The 11,495-nt window shown below is 39.2% G+C and overlaps 2 long non-coding RNA genes across 2 annotated transcripts; one reads left to right on the top strand and one right to left on the bottom strand.

Annotated features, from left to right (window-relative positions):
• Positions 1–2,776: 2,776 nt before the first annotated feature.
• Positions 2,777–6,442, top strand: LOC148716179 (uncharacterized). The gene is made up of 2 exons (XR_015995603.1): positions 2,777–3,103; positions 5,837–6,442. It is a non-coding gene; the product is annotated as an uncharacterized LOC148716179 (long non-coding RNA).
• A 1,892-nt stretch (positions 6,443–8,334) lies between these two features.
• Positions 8,335–10,714, bottom strand: LOC111327607 (uncharacterized). The gene is made up of 2 exons (XR_002694540.2): positions 10,359–10,714; positions 8,335–8,951 (listed from the first exon to the last, which is right to left on the bottom strand). It is a non-coding gene; the product is annotated as an uncharacterized LOC111327607 (long non-coding RNA).
• Between the last annotated feature and the right edge of the window lie 781 nt (positions 10,715–11,495).

The raw sequence follows: 11,495 nt of genomic DNA on the forward strand, positions 1-11,495 counted from the left end.
TCCGACTGCCAAGCCTCCTATATCGGTGAGACTGGCAGAAACCTCACAACAAGACTGACTGAACACAGACGGGCGACGAGGAAAGGTGATGTCAGCAATCACATTGCTGAACACCATCGACTTACCAACCACAACATTGACTGGGACTCTGCGCAATGCCTAACCTACAGCACTGACTATTTTCAACGACTGACTCTGGAAAGCTGGTTTACTAACTTAGAAGAGACTCCCCTAAACAGATGTCAACAACTACCCGCTCCATACAAACGACTCATTCACGACATAAACATCACAAACGACCGAAAAAGAACGACCTAACTTTACCGACAGATCGAAACAGACCATTCACGACCGACTTACGTCACTTGAGTCTTACAGCCAATAACATCACGGCAAAACCAACCGATCATTTCACACGAACTGGAATAAGAACATTCTACTGGCAACAATCATTCACTTGACTCTGATGATGACTTCGCACAGGTTGTCGAAACGTCAGTCACTACCACCGACAACAGTCCTTCTCAGGACTACACTCACCCGGACGATCAGACCACACCTTCATATATTATTCCTTTGTATGGTAACCTGTTAGTGACCGAGCGTGAGTGTCGTACTTGGAAATATTGGCCCGAGGCCGTGGCAGTACGGACTGAGCGCAGCGAGGTCCACAAAAGAAAACGACTGAGGGCCACTATCTCAGTAGTTCACTGAATTATATATCACTCAATCATTATATGACACTCAAACCAAACTTATTTATTTTGAGTTATCCATCTTTTGCGAACAAAAACACGCGACTTATGACCGTTTCCATGAAAACGAAATACGGACCGAGTAAGAGCCAATCAGAACCCACGGATTTACCTCAGGACTGCCCCGCCATAAAATGACATTTTATATTTCATTCACCTCTCCACCTCTATTACTTTTCTAGTTGTCCGTCCTCATTTATCTGTTCAAGGTCTGCGAAATTCTGCAGAGTTAGGCCGAATCGGAGTGCCAGCGCTCCTTGCGCTGAAATGTCACGAATATTACGTTTTTCTGTGTCTTTCGATGCAGTATTTTTGTTACCACTAAGGTGTGAAAGGTAGATCGCTTTTCTAGCCCAAAGAGAAATGCGAAGTTTGGTTTTCATATTTGATTTAGTTAAAAAAAAAAAAAAATCATTGTGCCTGACATGACCTTATGAAGCAGTTTAAGAGTATTTGTATTTTTTTTATCTAGGGGCAGGCGCAGTCTTATTTTGCATTTTCAGATTCAGTGATTATCAAAGTGAAATCTTGTTGAAATGATTCTTCGGGATTCATTGCTGTTTGTCCGACATACGAATGTTTTAGAAACAGTACGATTATGTTCGACGGCTTCACGAAATGTTACCGCCGAAATACTTATTTTGAAGGTAAAAAAAATTATGCCCGATACAGAAGCTAGCCTTTGGTTATTTTGTTTTAGCATTTTTTATCTTTAGAGAATTGTAAATACTCCTTTTGCGACGGCCTTTTGGTTGTCACGCAATTCTCCTGGACTTAGCTTTCTGTCACGCAAGCATCGAGTCACGCTACAACTAACGCCTCTGAAGTCTTAGCAAGATTGAAGAATGGATTAATATAATGATTATACTTGTGATGGAAAATAATGGAAATGTTTGAAGCAGTAGTGATAGTTATTAATTATTAATGTATTGAGATGTCCACGACGTCACTATCGTAAAGTGATTCAAATTGGTTATTTAACTTAACAGAATTTATTGTGACGATAATTCAGAATGATTTATTACGAGAGGTATTCTTAAATAAAATGAAGATACAACCTTTTTTTAAAAAATGTGTGTTGGGAAGTTATTTCACCGATGTGTCCTTCCCGTCAACACCAGCCCCTTTCTGAAGTATCGGTTACACCGTGTTTGAGTGGAGTTCCTGAAAATAAATCCGGATTTTTGTATCTAGGCGTAATGATAACCCTGATTCACAGTAAAAAATATCTGGGCTTAAACCTCAACCCTCTTTTCGGCTTGTGCTGAAGATGATTACAGCCTAAGATATCAGTAGGACATTTTGACAGGCCGAAGACAACCAGTCTCCTAATTTTCACCGTTACATGTATGAGATTGATAGGTAATCAAATATCTCGCCTCTTCCCCTGCCGGCCGCCCCTTCTCTCATGGAGTACTTGCTTACATGTCAGGCCCTGGATAATGCATTCAATATAACGGGAGTTCGTCATATCTGTCGGAGTCGCTGGCGGCATATTACGTGGGGTTGAGAAGCTAAGAATATTTCGTTCATTATTTTTCTCGTATTGAGTGGAAACTAGTGACGTAACCAGACCTTCCACGGCGAAGCGGTTATCCATTTTAGTCACAGTTACCATGTAGGATCCGTGTACAATGGAAACAGGAGCCATTACCTGGGCTCCTGGTTGAAAAAAAACTCAATGATTGCAGGTCTTCATTGGCAAATGCGTCATAAAAAAGGGGTTCTAAGTACTTATTCTAAGCCCAGCTACCGATGGTGAGACAACGTGCAGCTTTACGCATGCGCCAGAGGAGATATTCATCTTCAAAATTATGTAACCCACGAAGCCATATCGCTTTCCACTCCTAAATATAAAACAGAAATGCAACTCCCTGTCATAACCTAAGAATTTTCTTGCTGGTTCATCATGAGAAACGTGGGTGGAAAGAATTCTTTATATCTAATAACAAAATATCAAACGTCTTTTATTTTCGACAGGGAACAAAAGTAACCCATTCTCCGATGAAGAGCGGCTAAAATGCCCCACCCACCGACCCCCTAGCAAAAGTGAAATCGGACTCCGACCATTCCACGTGAAATTGTTATTTTTAGCCCTCTCGAGGGACCCCAAAGTGTCGTATTTGCCAGAGAAGGGTCAGAAGTGACGAGTTTGCGGATCGGGTATCCAGAGCGCGCTTTTCTGAATCTTATGAGCAATTTTTGAGTAGGCGGTGAACGTATCTTTCAAATTTAATACGCTATTTCATTTGGCAAGTACCGTCATTAACACAGGAGCAGTTTTCTGTCGTGTCTTCTTCATAGTTACGATTCTGTGGCTCCGTTGAATCTTCAGACTGTCATTTGAGGTAAGTGTTTGGCTCTGATATTTGGAGACGGTTAAAGACTGTGTTGCCCGCCAATTTTAGCTACAACACGCTTTGGCACAAGTACAGTGTATGTATGTGCCTTAATGTTCTCTTTGTTCGCTAATGTGCCAAATTGGTACGACATTTTTACAGCTATGCTTTGAAAACTGCTTCTGTTGCGTCACGGTGGAATAAATTGATTTGAAATTCAAATTTTAACGTGATAACAAAATAATCGTGCAATTATCCTTGAATGGGAGACGCTCCTCAGAGCAGTTTTAATTGCCTTATGCCTCGTTTTAGTGAACGTTTCAATGAACTGAACTCTCTAGATTTATTGCTATAATTTCTTAATTTATGTGATTATAAATATTTCCGTGTTCTAGTGAGATCTATCAAATTGATCCGTATTTCAACTCGAAATTATTCCCTATCTAAATTTAATAAAATATCTTAGAGTGTCATTTAGGAGCTGAAAATATGCTTACTTTACTGAAGCGTTCTTCCTTAATTGATTGCAGCACACACACAAAAAAAGAAAACAAAAAAAAAAAAAACAAGATACAGACTTCCCTCGCCCACACACCAAAGCTTGTGTTGATTTAGTCCGTGTTCCGGTTGAAGAGCGAGGAAAAAAAAAGAGGTTGTTTGTTAGAATAAGAAGCATGCTTTTTCAAGCTTGACAAACTCTTCGCGTTAGTAAACACGAGCAATTTTAAGGTGATAAAAAGTTTTAAGTCCTCAAAACTATAACGCTGACTAGCATCTACTTTTTCCTTTACAGTAACAGAACTAAATAAAATGATGAGGTATTAAGAATATTAGGACAAATGATCGAAGCTCTTGACTGATCAACAGCTTCTCTGCAACAGTACTGGGGTCGTGGAAAGTATTTCTAGAACAGTATGAAGAATATGCACACTAATGCAAAGGTGTAGGGAGTTGAACTTTAAGAAACCGCAAGGGTCTCTGAATGTGTCCAATACAAGTTCCTACATTTATTGTCTTAGGGACTTTAGAGGATTTAAAAACAAAAAGATTTCCTTTCTCCTTGGTTGAAAACAAGCATTTTTTGTTTTTGTTTTTAAGCCGATTTTTTAACACAAGAACAATCCAGCGTGGAAAAGTGAGAAACGTGATTGTTTACCAAATGAGATGGCGCACAATTCAAAAAAGTCATGTACGATGTCTGCCCAAACTGAATATATGAATATAAAAAAAACTGGAAATCTTTCAATAAAAAATAACATGTTTCTATTTGAATTTGATGATTAATTCAAAACTGTTGCGCACGATTTCCATCTGAAATATGCTCTCGCCAACATTATAAACTATTAAAACTAAAAAATATGTTTCTATTTGTATTTCCGCGCTTCAGTTTAATAACAAAATTCGTGCGTTTCTAAGGGAGTGTTAACATATGGAATTTCAATTTTCTTCCAAGTCAACCGTTTTGCTCTCTTTACCGAACAAAGTTCCTTTTAGACTCGCGTAGTTCTTTGGAAAGAGAACGTGCAGATAACTGCACTGTAGGTAATGAATGGAAAGTAAACAAGTTTAATTGGTAATATAGGCTAATGGGCGAAATTGTTTTCTTAGCGTCCTCTTGCGGTGTAAGAAGATATATTTATAAAGCTCAAGAAAGCGGGCGGGAAATTTTCTGAACGCTCGTAATGTGCGTTTGTAATGGTTCTGGCTTTTATAGTAAACATCGTTTTATTTTTCAAAGAATGGCTATGCCGTTTTTTAGCAGGACTGCAATTAACGCCTTTAAAGAGTGACTTGACGATTTTTTTTTCTTCTGAGGAGTGAATGGGAAACAAGGCGCCAGCAATCTTGCAACATTATTTCATACTGTATTTGCTTTTCATTGTAACAATTAAAATAATGCTATGGCGTTTCTTTCCCTGTTGCAAGAATGATAAATGGCTCTTCAATTGAAAGAGGTTTGGCGCTCTCTCAGTAGTCGCGATACAAAAGCAAAGCGCTTAAACCGTTGAAGTTTAGCGAAGTCACACGACCATAAACAGCAAAAAACTGGCGGTTTCGTGTTGTTCGTGATTCTTGGGCACGCAATCAAGCATTTAATGGAGTAACAATGAATTTGATAACTTGCCAAAAGGTGGCAAGACAGCTTATATATTGGTCAAATTATATTCAAAGTTCCCATATACTTGTAATCTATTTAGCCACTTTGTATGGTTCTTCGGTTTACGATAAAACTAAGAGCGGCTGATATTTTGGAGTTGCCAGAACATATCTTTAAAATTGGTGGAATATTTGTGAAAACCTTCCCTAGCAGACCATGTTACTCTACACATGATTTACAAAGGTCTCAGTTGACGTCTGAGCAGCGTTTCGATGCATTCCTAGACAAGATGACCGTCGTCAAACAATCAGTTTTCTTAATTTCATTGTCGATTCAAGGCCATTTAACTCAGAAACTTCTCAGGGTGACCAGTATTTAATTTTTCCCCGCAATGTCACCCCTAAATCAAACATTAAAGGCTTGAGAATAAAGGAAAAGACCACCGAATAAAGAAGCTCTTGATTAGTAAATAAATTCTCCTTTGAGTACCAAAGGAAATCTATAGAGAGCAGTATAGAGAGTATGCAAACTGATGCGTGATGCAAGGGTATAAAGGGTAGAGGGGGGAGGTTGGAGGATTTACCCCCCCCCCTCCGAGAATTTAATGACTAGTCTTTACCTAACGGTTCTTTGTCTATTTAAAGGTCAATTTTAGCCATGTCTAAGCTGCCTGCAGTTTTCTGTTTTGTTTTTCTCGCCCTCATCTCGTCGAACAAGTCCTCCAACCCTTTTGATAAGTACGGAGTGTACTGCAAACCGGAAACTTACACTCAACGCGTCACCAAATCAGGTTGTGGATCCCAGAACGTCCGAGTAAAGGCCTGCCTTGGCACATGCGCGTCGTACGCATTACCGCAGGACCGTCCACCTTATTTCAAGAAGGTTTGCGAATGTTGCAAGCCGAAGGAAACTCGACTGAAGGCGTTCAGTCTTCCGGGCTGCCAATCAGGGGTTTCTCCTTTGGTACAAATAGAAACGGCAGTGCATTGCAAATGCCAAATGTGCACGTGAAAGAAAACAATTAGCGAACATCGAAGCCATTTAACATGAGAACTGGAACAATTCATTGATTTTATAGACAGGAGCTTTTTCACTTCAAATGATTAATGATATTTAAAGAATATGCCCCGTGACTATGTAAAGATAACGTCTTGAAGCTTGTAATTTTTGTATCTCACCTCTGTTGTAATCACGGTACGTTACAATGAAAAGAATTAATTTCATTTAAAATAAAATGAATTCAAAATTGAGCTGTTGCATAACTCCAACCTTTTTTTTTTTTAACCATTTGACTCTTTAAGAGTGACTAGCATCTAATTTCTCCTTACAATATCATCCCTGAATGACACATTAAGGTCACGAGAATACAGGAAATGATCACCAACTAAAGAAGTTCTTGATTGTTAAGCAAATTCTCCTTGTCAGCACCTTAGGAAATGTATAGAGAACCGGTATGGAGAATATGCCGACTGATTTTAGGGTGTAAAGAGTTCAACTATGTGTACACAAAGTTTTTTCCTTTTCATCCATGCAAGATTTCGTGAGTTACTCGGAGAAATCTGTTTAAATAAAAATCGCTACATGTACGAGGTTGTGGCTCTATTATACAACCGATTATTTGTCAAAGACAAAAAAAAAAAAATGTTACGGAAAGAGGCCACATCTTCTGCATGGAAGCTTTGGTGCCTATATGGAAGATCAAAAATCCAACTAAATTCCTAGTGAAACCAAAACTGAAAATTAGAACCAATCTATAGCGAATTAAAATGCAAATCTAGGTGGAATGATGAAGCATAGAAATGTCGATTACAGGCAGTCCCACCATTTTGACGAATTCCATCGTGCAAGTCCAAAAAGAGACAACGAGAAAAATGAAAATTGATGTTTTCGCGCCGCGCGGAGCTCTGCGAATGAGGTGAGCACCAAGAACATCCTCCACCGATTTTTCGGACTCGCGCTACCGACTTCGCCAAAAAGGAGGGACTGGGAACGACCATAACCGAAAAATAGGTTTTTTATTATTAAAAGAAAAAACGACAACAATTTTGAACATCAAAAGCCCGGTAAAACTGAAAACCAAATTGAACACAGAGAATCAAGACTTAAGATGCGAAAACACAAATAACTGATCTTAAAAATGACATAAACCGACAAATTAAATACACATGTACTCCCTCTATAACAAGATCTCAAACTGGTGATGAACATCCCTCTCAAAGGTCGATTATCAAAGAGTAGCAAATCAAAAGAACTCAAACTTACGCGGCATTTTAACACTTTCGTTTCATACCAGTTCTCTGCTCATTCTGGACATAAAATAGTCAGACCTCACCTCGTCTTATAGGTCAATAGATCGAATTTGAATCCTGCGGACCAAACGGAGCTCAACCGCAATGCCGCAAACGTGTCGTTTAGCGGGCTTCTTTACCCATCTCAGATCCTGCTTCGTCCGAGCAGAAATTTTTCCAAACTCTGGGCGTGTTAAATTTCGACGGGAGACGGGCATTATTTGATAGGCGTTGTACAAACATCGAAATAAGATACGATACTAACATGCTCCTAATATTCAGCATTTTGGAAAAGCGTTTTCCACTCTAATTGATACTCAATCATTGCAGAAATCTCAAGATCGATTTTCCTAACTGTTTACCATGCATTTCTTTGAATTTTAGTTTTGAGAATCTAGTGCGAAACCGAACAATATATATCAGTAAGTTCATATTTCTCTTTCATCTTCTCGCCTTCCTGCCTAACAGGAATAGCCAGGTAATTCAACCCCTTACCCCTTGGAATGATACGTAATTTAAGTCTCCTTAAAGTGTCGCCCCGGAATCAAACATCACAGTCAAGGGCATTAGAGAAATGATCACGATCTTAACACCATTGCGTCTAGATATTCACAGTTTCTTGCTATACCAGGTATCTGCTCTCAGGGGAGGGGAAGGGGGATCTTTTCTCTGCTCGCTATCTCACATGAATAGTTAAGAGGACTTGTTCTCAAAAGACTCGGGCGAACGACAAATTTGGCGCCAGACCCCTCGCAAGCCTCACCTGGACTTCGTCGCTCAGTAAACGCAAGCTAAAGCTTCACAAATTAAAACTGCTCGTGGTAACTACTAAAAATATTTGTGCAGTAAAAACCTCTTTTTTACATTTTTATTAAAATATTAGAATATATCTCTAAGTGAACGAGGCTGTAATTGTAACAGCAAGACAAGGAATGCTTTCGTCACATCAAAAAAACAGCCTAATTAACTCAAATTTACCAATGTCAATCGAAAATTAAATTCATGATTTATACAGCCAGTTAATGTTCGTAGAAGGTTTGAGGATTCTGCAATGTTTTTGTTCAGCTACATCAACAAGAAGCACATGCACACTCAGTCACACTCTCCACTTTATGAAAATACTTGACAACGTTGCCTGGATTGCTCGTGTCTTGGCACCAGAGCCCTACATCGATCGTCGCTTTTTTTGTCGGCTCACAGCAAGTGCAGGACTCCACTTGTTCATACTTGGATCCAGTTGGCGTCGAGAAAGACAGACAGGTCCCCAGACATGTATTGACAGTCACCATCCGCTCCTGGCAGCCCACGACTCTAACAGGGAACGTGTAACCTCTGCGTTCGCAGTGAACACTGGCCAAAGCCGCTTGCATCGGGTTCGCTAGCAAACTGGGCAGTAAGCACAGGGATACCAAGCACACGATGAGAAACATCCTGAAATTGCTTGCCATTTGTAGCTTTGGGTTTTTAAAAGCTGAAAAATAAAAGAAACAGAAATCTCCTGACCAAATTGCTTGAACGTTTGGTAACAGTGATTGACCAGTGTTTTGTAGATAGTTTTCAATTCAAAAACAAGGTGTGAAAATTTGTGACTCATCTTTGGTGTTACATTCACGAGTGACAGAGAACAAAGAAGAGTATTCAAAACAATGGAGCCCAGGGGAATAAGAGTGATATACAAAGAAACACTTCAAAGGCTCTTACACCGAAAATCTAAACTTGTGCTTCCCAATGACAAGGGTGCGTAAAAGCGCGCTAAGGTGCAAATTCTTCATTAGAAATTCCACGCAGTCGACAACTGCTTCACCGCAAATAATGGAGGCGTTAACTCCCAAGATCTGATTATCAATTCTCCCCTCTAGTTGCTACACATTGCCTTTTAAATTAGTTATGAGAATTTGGCGTGAGACCAAGATTACAACTTCTGCCGATACGTTTGAGTATTCTCGTTACCAGTTTGCTTGATAGTGTATGGATATTGTAGGGAGAAGTTACATCTGAATCGGGGGGTTAAAGGGCTAAACAACCTCGTTCCCAAAGCCTTTTCCCTTAGTTGGGGGCGGAGCTAAGGGAAAAGGCCCTGGGAACGAGGTTGAGGGCTAAATAAAGAAATAAATAAAATTTATACGAAATATTTTACATTTTGTGTTTCTGTTAAATTCTTCGAAATCTAAGGGTCGAGAAAAGACGAGATAGTTATCAGTAAAGAAAACGCTTCTTTTTCCTTTAAAGACTTGTTTAATTTCCTTTAAGAGAGAGAAAACCTCGTTCACCAGTGATTTAGTGTTTTCTGTTCCACTCTCGATAATTCTGTCGGTTATAATTGCTTAGTTACGATATAGTTCGGTGTGTGTGTTCGGAGATTTTCAATCTAAATTGGTGACGAAAATTCTAAGGGATATCGTGGTAAATTGAAATGGCAACTTAAGAGTAAATATGATACTAAAGCGCTTATTTTCCTCGGTCCCACGCCCTCTCCCTTGCTCTACCAGCGTTAGACTGTTGATAACTGTAGTTAATCGTTGGACTTCGTTGGACTGCAACTGAAGTTTTGTAATGCACTCTAATGGGAGGGTTTTAGCGGTCAGTGGGACAATTTCTCTCCAGCGGAGATTATTAATAACATTCAAGAACGCAATTTGGCGGCTCATACCTAACTTGAGGATCTGTTCCCGTTTTAAACTAAAAAATCCAAATTGTATCTTTGATTTAATTCGGATGACAAAAATATTTGAATTATTGATAAATTCAATTAACGTTCAATTGATTCGAGACTTCTCAGCAAGAACATTGACACTATTATCCTCTCTAATTAGCTAGCAGTTAAATGAAAGAAGTGTTGTGGAAAAAAATCAACCGAATAAAACAGAAATATACTCACATGGCCCGAAAGTTTGCACTTGTGGTAGTAAATTCAAATTTCTGGTAAAAAATAGCCTCAATATTTTTCCACTAGAGCAGCTGATTCCTCGATTGTGACCAAAATGGTAAAAGTCGTACAGCTTTCAATCTTTCTTGTGGTCCGATTTAGCGAAGCTAGAAAAGGCTTCGCTCTCGTAGCTAATATTCTGATAAAATGCACGGTGACCGTTGGATAATTCCAAATTTACCCGTTGGACATTTGCGAATATCTAATTACAATTTGATGGCTTGTTTGCGACTCCAGCTCGTATTTCACTAACCTTTTACCTTCGCGGCGCAAATTGATACATCAATAACGCAACAAAAACAAGATTAAAGTGGAAAAAATGAGCATCATGTAGCGCAGCAAGCATATTAGCTAAATATCAGCGAGGGAATCACACAAATCGAATACGAACTTTCCATTTTTTATTAATTCTTTACAGCAAGATCGTTGCAATCCACGTGGTGAAAGCGCTTGTTAATATTTGCGTAAATCCACGTGCGCGGAAGTCCAAAAGAAAAAAACAGAAAACATTTGTAGGGCTAAACCGCGTAAATCGATGGCTCAAATTACGGGAAGACCTTTCATCTAGCGGGTTTGTCAGTAATAAATATGCATGCCACAGACTTTCCAGAAGGTTACTGATGTCTCACGAGTTCGCTCATCGAAGTATAAAGCTGTTCTGACATAAGAATTAATTTCCGGTGCAAGACACGCGATTTTCAGGAGGCGAGGATGAGGAGCAAAATAAGAAAGAGTGCAGAATTATTCATCAAAATTTTCGAAAAAAGCTTACGCTGATAGGAAGTTGGAACAGAAATATTTCCTGCCCCCTCCTCCTGAATATTTACACGGGAAGCTATAAAGCTTCGTATGTTCGCCTGGTCTGCGTTTACCTGCTTTTAATTTAGCAACGTGACGTCAAGATTTGGAATAACGTTTTACTGAATGATGTCAAGAGCACTTCTGAATTATTAAGAGATATTTGACTGCAGTTGACTCAATGATTTGCTTCAAAACCTGGTTTTTAGACGCCAGAAAGAACAATTAAGTGTCTACAGTGTATTCGGTCGAAGGAATTTTTTTTATTATTCGAGTTATCTTAGACGTGCG

This window comes from Stylophora pistillata, chromosome 14 (assembly GCF_964205215.1).
Source record: "Stylophora pistillata chromosome 14, jaStyPist1.2, whole genome shotgun sequence".
In the NCBI taxonomy this organism is placed as follows: domain Eukaryota; kingdom Metazoa; phylum Cnidaria; class Anthozoa; order Scleractinia; family Pocilloporidae; genus Stylophora; species Stylophora pistillata.